Here is a 17998-nt window from a genome sequence, read left to right on the forward strand (position 1 = left end):
TCAAGCCCCACGTCGGGCTCTGTGCTGATGGCTCAGAGCCTGGAGCCTGCTTAGGATTCTGTGTCTCCTTCTCTCTCTGTCCCTCCAAGCACTCACACTCTGTTTCTCAAAAATGAATAAATATTAAAAAGAAAAAAAATTAAGAAAAGAAAATATTTTGGACAAGGTAGCAAAGTAGTAAGATGATGAGGTAGTAAGACAAGGTGCTCTAAGGCTGGTGCATTTTCACAGTCTTGTTATCTCAGTAAGCATTAACCTCTGCCTCTCGCCTGACTTTCAGTCTCTAGAGTTCCCCTTCTTCTGGTTCTAGTACCTACTTTTCTTTGGAGGAATTATTTCTCCCCCACTGTATGCCATTTTGGTAGAACTATCATTCTAGGTACATTTTCTCCCCTTGCCAAGAGGTGGTCCTATAACCCAAGCTAAAATATTATACTTTGTTTCCCAGTATTTTGATTCTTTAATGAAGTAACAGGAAGGCAGCAAACACAGTTGCAGCTGGTTCATCCTAGTTGGGGTGGCTGATGAGTTGTCCAATTTGCTCTTGCTCCCAGGATCCCCAGAGCATCACTAGTTCTGGGTAGCCTTTTTTCCTTTCTGGTTCTCCAGGCTTTCCTTCAAATCTGAACTGTTCTTCCTAGCACCCCCAATGAGTTACTTTGTGCTTAAGTTAGATGGACCTGGTCAATTTCTGTTGCTTGTAAGTTAAGAAACTTAACAGAGATAGTTGACTTTGTTACCATTAGCTATAGAAGAAGCTTTGAAGATGAGATTTCTGAAAATATCTAATATTTTCATTAGAAGAATAGCATTATCTAAAATTCAGAAGATAAAAAACACAGCAAAATTGTTTTCAGGAGCTTTTCAATGGTGTGTTTTCCTCTACAGCTCAAGGGGTGTTTGGTGGTTCAGTTGGTTAAGCCTCTGAATCTTGATCTTGGCTCAGGTCATGATCTCACAATCTGTGAGACTGAGCCCTGTGGGAGCCCTTTGCTGATAGCACAAGCCTGCTTGGGATTCTCTCTCTCCCTGTCTCTGAGTCCCTCCCACTCACACACTCTCTCTCAAAATAAATAAATGAACTTCAAAAAGAATTTTCATTGTAGAACTGAAAACAAATTTTGAAACTGATCTCTCCCTGGTAGTTATCACAAGAATAGAGAACAAAAATCCTGAATATCAGAAAGAGCTCTCCTAGCCCCTTTCCTGCACCCCGCTTTCCAAAAGTAGAACATGTCTATTTACCCAAGGGATACAGAAATGCTGATGCATAGGAGCACATGGACCCCAATGTTCATAGCAGCACTCTCCACAATAGCTAAAACATGGAAAGAGCCTAAATGCCATCAACTGACAAATGAATCAAGAAGATGTGGTTTATCTCTACCAAGGAATACTACATGGCAATAAGAAACAATGACATCTGGCCATGTGTAGCAACATGGATGGACCTTGAGGGTGTTATGCTGAGCGAAATAAGTCAGGCAGAGAAGGACAAATATCATATGTTTGCACGTATAGGAGGATTAGGAGGAACTTGACGGAGGAACAAGGGGGAGAAGAAGGGGGGAAATGATGGGGGAAAGTGAGAGAGGCAAACCATGAGAGACTCTTGAATGCTGGGAACAAACTGAGGACTGATGGGTGTGGGGGGAGTGGAGGGGGGAGATGGGCATGGAGGAGGGCACTTGTGGGGATGAGCACTGGGTGTTATATGGAAACCAACTTGACAATTAACTATTTGTAAAAAAAAAAAAAAAAAAAGTAGAGCACGTCTCTGTAAACTTCCCTAAGCCTAAATGAGACAAAACGAAGAAACCATTACCATTAGTTTCTATGGAACATTTTTGAACATTCCCAGACCCCCGAAATACCTTCTCTAAGGCTTTTCTGATACCTTAGGGACACATCTTTCTAATGGATTCACAGAATAAATGGAGATAAAGCACAGATGCTCACAGACTGTTTCAAGGCTATGAGGCTGAGATGCTCTTGAAGCTGAGATGCTGACTGGGAGTCTGGGGAAGGAACTTCCTGGAGCCACTTTTGCTGCCCGGGGTGCATGGTGCCTCTTTAAGGGCTCAGTGCCAACAAAGGCTGAATGCTATTTTTACTTTTCACCTTTTCCGTTAAGGTGAAAATCCTCTTTGGATTTCTTTTGGTTAATGAAAATAGGTACTAATGTAGGTCTTTTGTAAAAGTGAGGAGGCTCAACATGAATTTGCAAAACGATGAGAATGGCTGTGTTTAACTTATCCTCCAGCCTTCTTCTCTGAATAACAATTGTGTCTTCTTTCTGTGTTCATGCAACAAATGGTTTTCTTTGCTTTCTCTCTTCAGGTCAGAGAACAAAGCCTTGGTGCTACTCTTAATTCTTGGGTTTTTCTGAGAGCCCATGGATTAGTTTGGGGATTAATCAATAGAACACAAAATGGAATGATCTCCATGTCCATCAGATTGTCATAAATAGATACATCCTGCAATTATCATCAGAATGATTTGTTACCATTTGCAAGTAGATGAAGAAGGGAGATGCCAGTTACTCATCAACATTCAAATCCCAAGAAGCAGTTTTCCATTCATTCACTTTTCGAGTAATTCTTTGGGTCTGGCTGGTTTTTGCTCAGCTTTTTCCACTCTTTTCCTCATTTCTATTCTGCCAAACATCTAATCATGCTCGGATGCATTCTGCATAATAAACATACACTTTGCACTTTCTATGACTATTTTAGTACAATTAACATTTTAATATCAGTCTGTTCCTTCTCCAAATCTTTCTTTGGAATAACTATTTAGCACTTGGACCGAGTCTGTTTTTAGAGCAAATGGTAAAAATAATGATAATGATAATAATAATAATAATAATAAGGTCTCCACCTTGTGCTTGATAACTGAAGGCCTGTGTATTAGTTTGTGCATCAGATATTGAGGAATCCAGTCTAATTTAAGCCCTCACTTGACTTTCTCAATACTCGCCTAGAACCTCTTCTTTGATGTAATCTGAAGGCGACTGTCAGCACTTAATATTTCTAAGTAAAATTATTATGAGCACAGCACATGACTTTTACCATTAGACATACATGGGGTTTGGTTTGGGTTTCCCAAGCAGATGACTTGGAGACAAGGATCACAGAATTGCTCCTTTATACAGGAAGTGGTCACAAGGAACACCCACAGACGATGGGAGCAGGAAGGAACCCAGTGAAGGGAAAGCTCACAAGCCAGTCACCACTGTGGACACCTGGAGCTTAGTGCTTTGGGGGGACTCAGAGAGAATGTGACTCAGGTACCCCAATGGAGAGGAAGGAAGCTGATGTACGCATCTACCCACTCCCCAGCTGATGTTGACTGAGAGCTGCCTTTCGGGTATTCATTCTCCAGTCTTCCACCTGGACATGTATGGGCCACATATGCTCCCACAGACAGACAAAAAACCCTTAGAAAGAGGCTCAGATGTTCACAGTAAGCAGCTTTCGATGTGAAAAGATTGGTACTGTGGGCTGGGCATGGACAGCATCATTTATCCACTTTGCAAATCTCAACACACAGGAAGTGGGGGTGGCTGCTCTATGAAAAGACCAGATTAGCTGCTGCTAATCAGTATGTTTTGAAAGGAAAGGCATCCTTGCTCCAAGATTTCTCTTTTGCGGAGACATTCAGAGATTTCTGTATTTCAGAAATATAGTCAAGAGAATAAATCCTGTGGGTTGAACTAACGGAAGTCAAAGTAAAGTCCATGAACCACCTTCATCAAAATTACTGGGGAATGCTTTATAAAAATTCAGATTACTAGGTTTTACTCCAGACCTGCTGAATCAGAGCCACTGAGGGTTGGAGGACAGAAAGCAGTTCTATGCAATATTTATGACTTTCTCAAATTTGAAAATATGGGAGCACTTGGCCTTTGCCTGATGAACTTCACATTTAAAAAATGAAAATATACCTTACTTTCCCATTACCATGTTAATACATACTCAAATCTATGTAACACCTGCCTGTTTTATCACCTTGATCTCTGCAGTGCTTACCTAGCATGGGCCTGTCACACAGTGAATGTTCAATAGATATTAGCAAATGAGTGAATGCTCATTATAGAAACTAGAATGCAAGGATTTTTTGGCGATTGAGTGACTCACACCTTAGTGTGAATAAATTTGTCAACTTTTTTCCTCTAAGGAAGGAGGAACAGATGCAATAATAGAACACTGGGAGCCAGAGGGAAAGAACTGATAAAAATGGAATAAGGATCAGTCTTGCCAGCTACAAGATTATCCATCTGTAAAATGAGGATGTAGTCAGCACCTGATGTTTTCGCCTGCCTGATGTTCATCATTTTGCCACTGGATACTCATGCTGGTATTCCTGTAGGAAACCACTCCAGCCCCATGCACAGTCCATATTGCTTGCTTGTGAAGGTCGGACATAGACCTGGCCAACCATCTTATTTCATCTGCTCACAGGGGATTGATTTGGGAATGAATTTGTGATCCAACTGAGATTGGATCTTACATTAGAATTTAATCCAGGTAAGAAATAAAAGAGACACTTTCTCAAATGTACAGACAAGAGATGTTAAATGCCTGCTGGCTGTGCTCAAGTGATAGCATATAGGCCTGTAATGAGTGGTGACCATCTTTATCACCACATGGGGGAGAGGCTGCTTAAGACGGAAACCAAAAGAGGAGGAAAGAGAACCAAGAGATGGACAGGGACAGACTCATAAGGACATTGTTGAAGCACCTGGATCCAGCCTTGCCTGAAGCTCTTATACCTGGCATGCCTTGCCACCTACATGAGCCAACTTTGATTTTATTGTTGTCACCTGAAACAACAAGAGTCTTGACTGAAAAGGAGAGCTTGAAACTAAATGCTCCAAGGAGTATTACCAGATTACCATCGAACAGCTATGGCTGTCTTTGAAAGAGCTGGGCCTGAGCCCTTTCTCTACCACTTCCTATCTGGGTGAAACTTAACTATTACTTAGTAGTTCTAATCCTAAATTTTCTTCATATATAGGACTTGGGATATTGTTTACCTTGTTAGGTTGTGTGGATTATATGCATGTTGCAGCCTTGAAGGTGCAAACAAATGGTACAGTTATTCATTAAAGTTCTTTCATATGAATCTTTCTCACTTTAGGAATCTCTTGGTTGTACCTAAGAAAGATATGCTTAATAACTCCAAAAGCCTCCATTAACTATTATTGCTCATGAACTGAACACACAGAAGGGTAACTTTTTTTTCTAAAAGTATTCAATACATTGGATAAATTCTTTTTCTTCTTATCTCCAGATCATTTGAGGCCATCAGAGAAGCTTTTGACCTCTTGCAAAGTAACGTTCCATATGATGAAATAGGGAAAGTATGGGGTTGAAGATCACAGCAGACTCTACTTTCCAGAAATCGACACAACAAAGTCTCCCTTCCCACATGTTCTTTAGCATTGTGACTTTGTTTCCCTCATCGAGAGGTAGAATCTAATTCCCTCTCCTGGAACCTGTGCATTTCTTAGTGATTCACTTGTACCATAGAATACAAAGGAAGTAATATCCTATGATTTTCAAATATAAGTCTGATGGCTTGAGAGATCGCTTGTTCCTTAGGGGCTCCCAATTGGGAGACTACTTTCAGTACGGAGCTGCCATGCTGTGAGAAGCCCAAGCTACGTGGAGAGTCCATATGTGGGCGTGGGTGTTCTGGTCCACGGTGCCACCTGGGCCCAGCCTTTGATCAATTCCAGCCCAAGTGCCAGGCATATGAGTGAGGACACTGTTAGATGATTCTAGCCTCTAGACAATACAGTCATCCCTTAGTCCCAGATATTCTTAACTGGGATCCTAAATGTTGTAAGCAGACAAGAGCTGCCCTTGCTCTGTCCTTTCCAAATTCCTGACACACAGAATCCGCTACTACTCAATTTTGATATGGTTGCTATTATTTGCAATAGATAACTAGAACATAGGGATAGTATGGCCATCAAGGAGCATTCTTGAGGGTTGAAGATACACTATTCACTGGGCCAAAGCTCTGTCAAACAGGGCATGTCTACAGTGACCAAAATGAAATAAACAAACGGAAAACAAACTAACAAAACCCATCAGAATCGAACTCAGAAGCTTAGTTTGCTAGACTTGAAAGTATGTTTGATGATCATCATACAGACTCTCTCCCTTATAGAAGAGAAAAGTACCTGAAGGGTTGGTGTCGCAATGGAAAGAGCTCCTGTTCAAGAGCAAAGACGTCTAAATCTGTACTTCATGAATGACAGAACCAGCAAAAGTGGATGGCATAACTCGGGCCCTGAAGTCAGCCGAACCCGGGCTCAGCTCTTTCCTGCAAGCCTATACTTGAGTAAACTTTAACAAACCTCTTCACTATCCAAAGCCTCAGTTTCCCCACCTACAGAATGGAGACTCTACTTCATACTAGATATTTTCAGAATTAAATGAGATAAAAGAGCACTTAATATACTGCCTGTAATGCAATAGCAAGCAGTCTATGGCTTAACCACTATGTTAAAATAATTGTGTGAAATATTATGTGCAAAGCTACTTTGCAAATTCTAACACATGAGGCAACTTTCAATAAATATGAAAACAATACTCTACAGTAAAGTAGAATCTGAATTGTAGCTATTACGGATGAATATGCACATTGTGTCCTCCACTGTGCAAAGTTATTTAAAAGAATTCGGTCCCTTCATTATCACAACAGTGTTGTGCATCAGGTATTATTATTTCCCATTTAAAAGGAAGAAACTGAGGCATTGAAAGTGTGGGTACTGTGCCTCAGGTCATACAGTGTTTAAATGGTGATCAGACTCCAGTTCTTAATCAGTCTACCACATCGTGTTTCCCTGTTGGATAATTCCCTTCAGTTCTGAGGTGGGGAGTCTTCTTTTAGGTCAAGTCAGCGCCATTTACACAAGCAGCATGACCCATGGCTCGGCAAAAATAAGACGTCTCTCAGGGCCCCCCCCCCCCACTGAGATGTAGAGCAAGCAACTCCCCTAATGTATGCAATAGAGTGGTTGAAAGAAATGGAGACATAACTGAACACAGAATGAAGACAGACTTGTTTTGGTTCCCCATGGATGATTCAGCATTTTCAAGGTGAATTTAATATGGGAAATGTTGCCAGTTCCCGTTCATTGAAGACCTGGTGCCTGAGGCCAAAACCACTTAAGTGACTCAGGAAAATCTGTCCTTACCATTTCTCACTGGATATGGCTTTTAAGGATGGAATTGGTCTCTTGCTTTCATCTTTGGCTCAGGATGGCAAACATCTCAAATGTTTTTTGAAGGATTCTCAGCCTACAGCCTGCTTCCTACCCTAGAGGCGAGGCAGTCAAAAAGAGTCGCTAGACTTGCCCTGCTCAAAGTGATCCATGGACTATTAGCATTAGTATCTCCTGGGACCTTGTCAGACACACAGAATTTCAAGGCCCTGCCCCAGACCCGCTGACTCAAAATTCACATTTTAACAAGACCCTTTGGTGATTCATATACACACTGAAATGTGAAAAGCACTGTTTGAGACACGTATTTATTGAAAACCTCCTGTGTCATACACTTTTCTAAGCCCTACAGAGGCTGATCAACTTTCTGCAGTCATGGGAGACACTGTACAGGAATCAAGTAAAAAAATCATTCCACTTCTTAATAAGTATTGTGAGGAAAATAAGAGTCACTGAAGCTTCTGGGAAACTTTACTTAGCACGATCAAGAAAGGATACTTCAAAGATCTGAAAGCTAAATGAATAGAAGAGGCGGACGAGAAAAACAAGAAGGAAGGATGCTTCAGTCTGAGTGAGAGGGCAAAGGCAAGTGCAAAGACCAGAATGAGTCTGGAGTTTTCTGAGAGCTGAGAAAAATCAGCACAGTGAGTGGCAGTGAAGGTCACAAGAGATAAGGTCTTCATTCAAATAAACACACACTAAGGGCAAGGAAATGTCCTAGGTGCTGGAAGCATTGCAGTCAACAAAACAAAGGTCCTGTCCTCACCAAGCTCACATCCTAGTGACCGAACCAGGTAAGTAGCAAACAAATGTGAACAACTAAATGCAGGATATGGATGAAGAGAATTATGGAAAGAATCTTATCTTTGGGAAGGGCTTGGCAAAGTAGGGCCCACGGGCCAAATCCTGATGGCCACCTGTTTTTGTAAACTTTTATTGGAACACAGGCATAGTCGTGCATTTATACATTTTCTACAGCTGTTTTCCTACAACAATGGTAAAGTTGAGTAGTTGGCACTGAGAAGGTATGGTCTCCAAAATCTGACATATTCACTCTCTGGCTCTTCACCAAACAAGTTTGCCGGCCTCTGTCTTAAGGGATAGATCAGGGTGGGTTGAGGGGGTGGCTCTCTGGGGCCATGCTGGAGCAAAACGGTAAGCAGGGCCATTGAGGAGTCTGAGTTTTAGGCGCCACAGAATGTCATTGGATAGTTTTAAACAAGAGAGTAAGATGATCTAATACATCTTTTCAAAAGCTCACTAGCAGTCCATGGGATTCCAGAATTGGTGGACTTTTGCCAATTTTTAGTCACCATAAGCACCTGGAGATGAGAGCTGAGGTGCTTTCCTTTTGATGTTGGCTGTGTCTAGGTGATACGGATTTTTGGCCAGAGTACTAACCAAGAGATGCCCAATGCAGAGGAGACAGTCCTCTTTCCCACCCTTGTGTTTCATCATAGCATTATGATTAATAAGAGCTTTGTACAATTCCTTATGAGTGACTGATTTGGAACAATTCTTTGAAGGGGATGTAGTAATTTAGCCCCATTGCATGTCTACAGAGAAACAAAGCTGCCTTATTTTTAGTTTAATGCCACGATTACTTTTGAATGTGCCTTGGCTGCATTTATTCATTCATCTATTCAGCAAATATATATCGAGTGCCTATTATGGACAAGGCCCTGTATTTGGCGGGGTAGATGAAAGGCCTACCTCAGAAAGGCCTTATTTAGTGTTGCCAGCAAGACCAAAGAAGTAGCTTGACGAGAAATTGCTGGGCGAGTATAACATTCAAAGGGATGAAAGAGATGTGGGCTCTCTAAAAGGATTAGAGCTTTTATATTAAAAAGAGGAGGTTGAAAGGGGATATAATTGAAACCATTCCAATCCTGAAGGGCACGGACTCCTTCAACAAATCCAGAAATATTAAAATGAGGGTCACATAACAGGATAAGATGCTAAGAGTTCACATACCCGACATTTATGGAGCACGTGGTATTTTTCAAGTATTGGCAAATAGATTAATTTAATCCTCACAATAATCATTAGTAATATTATTATGTTAAGAATAATAAAAACAGAGACAGACAGAGCTTTAAGTAGATTTTCCGAGATCACCCAACTTTTAGTGGTGGAATCGGGACTGGAAACCAGGGGTGCTGGACTCCCAGGTGGATAAGGACCATTATTCATTTAGTTGTTCATATCCTAGGGAATACTGCTGGATTCAGGAGAAGATTTGGGGGCAGTGGGAGGGAAACTGGACATTGTACCTTTACCTTTTCAAGCTGATTATAAGGAAGACAGTGCTCATCTTTTACAGCTTTTCTTCTTGGCACCTTTAACAGGGAATGAGTCCTGGCCCAGAGTAGAAATCTTTACACTGTGTGGCAAAAAGAAGTTAGCTGTATGTGAATCACCCCGTTCTCTGGCTCAGAAATGAAAACGCAAGCAGTGACATTTTTCCTCCTAGACCCAGTCTAAAGGCAATCGGAGGGTACAGGCCAAATCTAAGTTTATTATTTACAAAAAAAAAAATGTACAAAACCATGAATAGATGAAGATGGTTTGAGAAGCTAATGAATAACAGTGCTAGGCAAAATGTGTTGAATGGCTAAGAGGAGGGTGGTATTGTGTTAAGCACGTTATGGACATTATGTGCAACAATCTCATGAGCTCCTTATGACCATTATGCCTACTTTAGAGATGAAGGAATTAAGGGCCAAGCATGTTGATCATCTAAGTCTTAGGTGACAGGATCAGGACTTACACCCCCCTATGCGTGGATGCAAGCAAAGCTTATGCACTCTCTACTAGACTCATGTAATTTTCTATGCTGCTGACTGCCTATTCCATCCACAGACATATATCAATGTGAGTTTTTAACCTTTAATTCAACTGAGCTGCTGGATTCTTGGCAGGGTATCCAAGAAGGAACACAAACGAGGGTGGCTAATCTCTCTGATGTGCAACTCATGATCGATAGCTCCTGATATGCCTTCAGCTGTAAACTGGAGCCATACTGACCTTTCTATCAGGGACTTGGGAAATGAGTCAGCCCAAATTATGCTCCAGAGGAGGCAATGCCCATTGCAACTCCAGATAGAGCAAGACATAAATAGGAAAAGCAGCCTGATTAATTCCAGCCATACCATTTGTTAGTGATGAGTCATGTTAAGGACCACAGGGAGAGAAGGGCAGACTCCTTCATTACTGCCCAATAAATAAGCCCCTGTAAAGTCTGTCTCTGTAGCCTCCTTTTACTGGGGCTTTACGCTACTGATGTAGTGATGGAGTTCAAATGATTGGCTGATTGATCCATCCATTCATGTATCTGTCCAGCAAGTATTAATGAAGTCTAACTATGTTCTAACTTGATATTCCATTTCATCCAAGTCAGTGGCCACAAAAGTGTGGTCCCCAGATCAGTAGCATGAGCATCACCTGGGAACTTGTTAAAAATATGGAATCTTGGGGCGCCCAAGTGGCTCAGTCAGTTAAGTGCCTGACTTCAGCTCAGGTCATGATCTCACGGTTTATGTGTCTGAGACCTGCATCGGGCTCTGTGCTGACAGCTCAGAGCCTGGAGCCTGCTTCAGATTCTGTGTCTCCCCCTCTCTCTGCCGCCCCCATGCTCACGCTCTCTCTTTGTCTCTCAATAATAAATAAGCGTTAAAAATTTTTTTAAATATATGGAATCTTGAGTCCCACTAGACAATCAGAAAATGTGGGTGTGCTCCTGCAATCTGTGTTTAACAAGCCCTTCAGTTGATTACAATAGGTGCTAAACCACTGATCCAGGCAATCGGTATCCCCAAAAGACTTCCCTAACCACACCTTCTCTCTAGTCCTGACTGGACCTTGAAATCAGTTTCTCTCCATCCCTGCTAGGGTCTCCAGTGCTTAGCACAAGACTAAGCACATTCTATGCCCTTAAAAATAAATGTTAAATGGATGAATGAACAAAGATATAAAGATATATACATGTAGGGTACCCTGTGTTTGATCCCATCCAGTTTCATAATTTGTAGAGAGACCCAAGGTTAGAAAGTTGGAAAGTCTTAGTCAGGATCTCAAAAATATCTCAGCACATCAGGGTCACAAGTACCAATCTAATGTCAACCAAGAGGACATAGATGATTTCACTCCATATTCTTCCCTTTTTTTTTTCTTCTGGAGTTGGAGATCATGACCTAGCTCTTTCAGAGAAAGAGATTTCAGAGAAAACCACCAAGATGTAAATACTTTAGAAGAAGTATCTTTTCATGATTTATGATCATACGAAGGGCCCTGACATGGGAGCTGCTAGCCACCTGTTTGCTATTCATCTCTACTGGGAACAGAGCAAATGATAATGTACTTTAGAACAAGAGAAAATAATCTTACAGAATTTAAAAAAAAAAACTCTTCCTGTCTTGGGGGAAAAAAGTATAGGTTCTTCAGGAGGCGTTTATTCACTCACTCATTTACTCACTTATTCATACAACAATATTTACGGAGCATCTAACTATGAGCTGGGCATTGTGCAAATCTTACAGAATTAAAAAAAAAAACTCTTCCTGTCTCGGGGGAAAAAAGTATAGGTTCTTCAGGAGGCGTTTATTCACTCACTCATTTACTCACTTATTCATACAACAATATTTATGGAGCATCTAACTATGAGCTGGGCATTGTGCAAGCTGCTGGAGATACATCAGTGAATAAGATAAATAATTAGAAACATGGATTAGTTTCAAGTGATACAAAGAAAATTATATGAATCTGTGAAGGTTAATAACATGGAGACCTAAACTATTCTGGAAGGGTAAGGGCAGGCTGCCGTGGAAGGTAACATATAGTCTGGGACCTGAATGGGGAGGTCAGAATCAGTGAACTAATGAGAACCCCTTTCCTGGAAGCATTATAAGTGTTCTTATCATTTATCTAGGTTAGGGGGAAGGTATAGGCAGGAAATAATTTGTGCCCAAGGGTGAAGTCATTGGTAACTTGTCAGGGCCCTTTTCCACCTGACAATTTAGATTTTCTGGTGACAGCAGTCAGAGAGAATATAGACTAAAGGCAGGATTCAGGCCAAAGGGTAGGTCATCTTTTGTTTGTTTATGAAGGCAAACCTTGGCATAATGACCATGGTCAAATAATCAATGACCACTTTCTTAAAAGACAGAGTGTGCTGTGAAAGATAAAGATGATTGGCTTTGACTTTCTAGGTCAGCTGGTGCCTTGGTTATTGGAAGCACCTGAGGACAAAGATTTGCACATGGAGAAGTATTTTGAAAATGCAAAGTCTATATTCTGCAGAAACATTGCTTATTATTTTGTTTGTTTCAGAGTAAGAGTGTGGAGAGAGGTGGAAGAAGTAAGAAATAGAAGGGCTGAGAGTCTAATTTTCACACACTGCTTGCAAAATACAGACCAAGAAAATGAGGATTATCAATATTTATGCTCAGGAAAGCATGTGGTGTTGCCTGGCAATAGGACCATCCCACAGAGCATGGGAACGGTCCCTATGCCAATTACAATGGAACCATCTTGTGGGTGCCAGTAACTCAGTTCATTATTATACATACTCTGTGACACCTGGGGTCAAATGGTACCCAACGCGATCCTACATAATTACTATCTGTTGCAGTTGATTCTGCCCATGATGTGGTCATGTCCTGTGCACTAGTACTGTAATTATTCAGGAAGGTCATGAGGATATTTGTTGCAGCTGTAATTAATAACAACTGTGCCTTTCAACTGCAGTGTACACAGGTGAGTCTTACTGTCAGGTGGCAAGCTGAAGTTAATAAATGAGAAAACATTTAGCTTCCTGAAGGCAAGGATGATGGCTTCCTCCTATTTGCATCTTTTGTACCCAGAGCACTTGACACTTTGCAGGGAGGCTTGGGTAGGTTGGTCTGGGGAGAGAAGGAAGAAAGAGAGGGAGGAAACCTCATATGAATTCTAGACAGGTGGTTTTCAACTCTGGCTACATAGAATGATACAGAGAGACTTCTATTTGTATTAATTTTTACTGAATATTACATGCACAAAGAGAAGTGTCCACATCATTAGCATACAGCTCGATCAAGAAATAGAACCCTATTAGCATCTCAGAAACTCCTTCTATGCCCCTCGGCATAGACATAATGCACGTCATGACCCTTGACAAAGGGTAAATAATTTCCAGACTTCTAACACTATAGATGAAGCATTTAAAATAAATCCTTTATTGTGAAAACAAAACAAACACACTATAGATGAGTTTGGGCTATTTGTGACATTCATATAATTGGAATAATTAGAATATAATCTTTGGTGTCTGGCTTCTTTCACTCAACATTTTGTGTGAGATTTCTCCATATTGTGTGGAGGGTTAGTATGTTGATTCTCACTGTTTATGGTGTTCCTTTGTGTGAATATAGAATTTATCCATTCCACTCTTCATGGACAATTGGTTCCTTTTCTGCTTTGAGCTATGTTAAATAGCGCTGTTTGAGCATTTTTGGACGTGTCTTTTGGTGTCTGCAGGGAAGTTTCTGTTGGGACAGATTTCTGTTGGGAGTGGAGTTCTGTTGGGAAATGTCATAGGGCATTTGCATGTTCAGCTTTAGTAGATACTGCCGGGCAGTTTTGCAAAGTGGTCATACTGTTGCGCATGTCCACCTGTAGTGTGTAAGAGTTCTGGTTCCTCCATATTTTCATCTATACTTGATATTGAGTGTCTGTCATTTTCACCATTTTGGTGTGTATGTAATCATACTGCATTGTGGTTTAAGGTGCATTTCCCTGATAATTAATAGAATACTTTTTTCTATACTTACTGATCATTTATATAACTGCTGTGTTAAAGTTACTACTCCAGTCTTATGCCCAATTTCCAAATGAATTTTGTCTTATTCTTTTGGATTTGTGGGAGTTCTTAATACATTCTGGTATGAAGTTCTGCTGGATTTGTGTATTGTAAATATCTTCACCCACTACAGGGCTCTCTTTTAAATTTCCTTAATGTTTTGTTTTGATGGACAGAAGTTCTTAATTCAAACATAGCCTGATTTATCAGATTTTTATTTACAGTGTTTTTAGTGTCAATTCATGAAATTTTTACTTGTTCTATGTTCATAGATATATTTTTCTTACTTTTTTTCTTCTGAAAGTTTACGATTCTATTTCATTCATTAAAAAAATTTTTAATGTTTTATTTATTTCTGAGAGAAGGAGAAAGACACAGTGTGAGCAGGGGAGGGTCAGAGAGAGAGGGAGACACAGAATGTGAAACAGGCTCCAGGCTCTGAGCTGGCAGTCAGCACAGAGCCTGATGCAGGGCTCAAACCCATGAACCGTGAAATCATGACCTGAGCCAAAGTTGGAGGCCTAATCGACTGAGCCACCCAGGCACCCCTATTTATCTTCATTTAGATATGCAATCCTCTTGGGATTAGCATTTGCATACAGTGTGAGGTTGGAGTCAAGATATATATATATATATATATATATATATATATATATATATATGTGTGTCCATTTGACCCAGCTTCATTTACCTTTCCCAATCATAACAGTCTTTTTTTTTTTGGTCATAAATCAGGTGAGTATATATGTCTGGGTCTGTTTCTGGATTCTTTTTCCTGTTTTATCTTTCCATTTGTGTATCCTTGTACCAATATCACACTGACTTAACTATTATAGGTTCATAATAGGTCTTGCCATCTGAGTGTAAGTCCTACAGATTTATTCTTCTTCAAGATACTCTTCGGGCACCTTGGTGGCTCAGTCAGTTGATCATGTGACTTCGGCTCAGGTCATGATCTCACAGTTCCTGGGTTCGAGCGCTGTGTCAGGCTCTGTGCTGGCAGCTCAGAGCCGGAAGCCTTCTTTGGATTCTTTTTCTCACTCTCTCTCCCTGCCCCTTCCCTGCTTGAACTCTGTCTCTCTCTCAAAAATAAATAATAATAAAAATACAATTTAAAAAAAAGATACTCTTGGTTACATTTGACTTATTAGCATTAATTTGTTGATTTCTACCAAAGCAAACCTGGTGGGATTCTGATTTGGATTACATTGAGTTGATCGGTTTAGAATTGACAACTTTAGAATATTGCCTTCTTCCTCCTCATGTATATGATGTATTTACCTAAGTCTTCCTGTATAGCATTTTATAGTTTTCAGTGGCAAATAGTCTTGTACATCTTTTATTAGATTTATTCTTTGCTATTTGGTACATGTTGAAGCTATTGAAAATGGCACCTGTTCAGCTTTTAAAAAATGCTGATGCTTAGGCTAAACTGTTTAGAGATTCTGATATAATTCATCAGGGATGAGGCCTCAGTTTTGGTGATCTACACAGCCGAGTATAACTCTTTGCTTGCTCTTGGAAAATCAGCAAAGCATTAGAACAATCATTTTATTATTTGAAAACATGGAATAAGAATATCAGCCTTATTGTGCGGTTATAATTTGATGCCAAATGTAAAACTCAGAAGCATAATTAATTTGACCCAGATATTTTATTCTTTTAAGGGTAGATAATGAGATTAATTTTATTTAAAAAATACAGTAAAACCACACTAATCGAATGTTGATTTGATCACATTATCCTAGGGCCTAATAACTCTTAAGAGGGAAAGTACAAGTCATCAAGATGATGTAATTCTTTCTCTTAGAGGAGAAGCCTCCACTGTTTCATTCAGAACCTGCTTATTCATACATTCAAAACCATTTTACCAAGCTTAGTCATCTGGCTTCCCAGACTTCATCTGAGGTAAGAAGCCTACCCTATGACCCAGCAATTGCACTACTGAGTATTTATCCAAGGGATTCAGGTGTGCTGTTTCAAAGGGGCACAGGCCCAATATAAACCCCAATGTTTATAGCAGTACTATCAACAATAGCCAAAGTATGGAAAGAGCCCGTATGTCCATCGATTGATGGATGGATAAAGAAGATGTGGAGTATTACTCAGCAATCAAAAAGAATGAAATCTTGCCATTTGCAACTACATGGGTGGAACTAGAGGGTAGTATGCTAAGCGAAATTAGTCAGAGAAAGACAAATATCATATGACTTCACTCATATGAGGACTTTAAGATGCAAAACAGATGAACATAAGGGAAGGGAAGCAAAAAAAATATAAAAACTCCCTAGGGAGGGGGACAAAATATAAGAGACTCTTAAATATGGAGAACAGTGAGTTACTGGAGGGCTTGTAGGAAAGGGAAGGGGTAAGCGGGTAAGCGGGTAAGGGGCATTAAGGAATCTACTCCTGAAATCATGGTTGCACTATATGCTAACTAACTTGGATATAAATTAAATTAAAAAATAAATTAAAAAATGAATAAAAATTTTAAAAAGTAAAAATTAAAGAAGAGAAGGAAAGACCACCAGAAATAAGACCATAAGGATCAGAAAAAGTGACTGTGAGGAATAGCAAACTTAAACTTTAGTTTAAAGTTTAGTTAAAACTTTAGTTTAAGTTTAGAAGGAACAAAGAAGATAGTAACGCTGGAGAGTATTATTTTGTTATACACAGTCGTGTAACTAATTATTTAAACCCAACTCCGCATAAAAATGTGTTGTTTTTATAAGACGGTAGGGAAAATAGGTCATATTCTTTTAAACTTTATAAACAATAAAGTAAAATTTTGACATTTCTGCTATCTGAAAACATACCTCTTTTCATCTTTTTGAAATATTAGATTAATGGTATTTTTATTTACCACCTCTCTGTGGGTAACGAAGTAAACACTTACAAATCTTTTTCATTTTATTCCCACCTCATGGGAAAATGCTATTAATTACCATCTGCCTGTCTCTGTCGTGAGGCTGGCACACATCTAAAGTCTCCCCTGAAAGAGTGAGTGTCCCAGATGTAACCCTGTCTCCGTAACCTTATTTGTCATTTAAATAGTTTAGAGCTAATGGTGTTACAATCTTGCCTGACTCACACATTTGATTTCCCTATGTTGTCTTCAGGAGCAAATTTAGAAACAGAATATTTCCATGAGAAACAGAATTATTTCTCCCTCGAGTTGCATTTTGCCAATTCTTGCTCCAATATCTCTGTACCAAATCCTAAAATAGAATGATCAATACGGCATTTTATCTGTGAAATGAGATCCTGTGAAACCATTACTCAGCACAAAAGAAGCGAGAGCAAATGTTTACTCACAGTGAAGTCAACCAACCCCAGTTAAGTGTCCACCAAACACCTGGGAAAAGTCTAGGACTCTGGATGGCAGATGTTACTTTCTGACCACAAACAAGCAAAACACCGTAGGAGCTAGACCTTTGAATATTTCTCTACTTGAACTCAGCAAATATTGATTCAGTCAACAAACATTTATGCAGGTACCTGCTCTGTGTCAGCTGCTGGAGACATCTGGTCAACTGAATCATGGCTCTGACCTAAAGGCCTATGAGATGGTGATCCAACAACTTACCATATTGTCAAATTTCTCCAGTGTTAGTATCACAGGAAAACGTACTCAACATTGGAGCTGCTCTACTTTCTGACAGAAAGATTCCTAATGCATTAGGAAAACTGAGATGTGCTTCAACAAAAGGCTAATTTGGCCATCATTTGGTTTGGCTAGTGACTTATTACTGAAGGCCATCTGGTTTTGTGACTATGATCATAACCTGGAGCTTCACTCCTGGGTCCAGGTCTCTACCACCTATTAGCTGTGTGATTGTGGGCACATTAATAACCTTCTTTGGTTCTCAGCCTTCTCATCTACAAAATGGGAATAACATTAATACCTTCCTCATAATTTGTTACTA

At 40.0% G+C, this 17998-nt stretch overlaps 1 long non-coding RNA gene across 1 annotated transcript in view; it reads right to left on the bottom strand.

The window, feature by feature from the left end:
* The window catches only part of LOC144228437 (uncharacterized), a 209815-nt gene that overhangs the window by 35079 nt on the left and 156738 nt on the right, over positions 1-17998 (bottom strand). The window lies entirely within an intron of this gene.

Source organism: Crocuta crocuta, unplaced genomic scaffold, assembly GCF_008692635.1.
Source record: "Crocuta crocuta isolate KB4526 unplaced genomic scaffold, BGI_CrCroc_1.0 scaffold213, whole genome shotgun sequence".
NCBI classification, from domain to species: domain Eukaryota; kingdom Metazoa; phylum Chordata; class Mammalia; order Carnivora; family Hyaenidae; genus Crocuta; species Crocuta crocuta.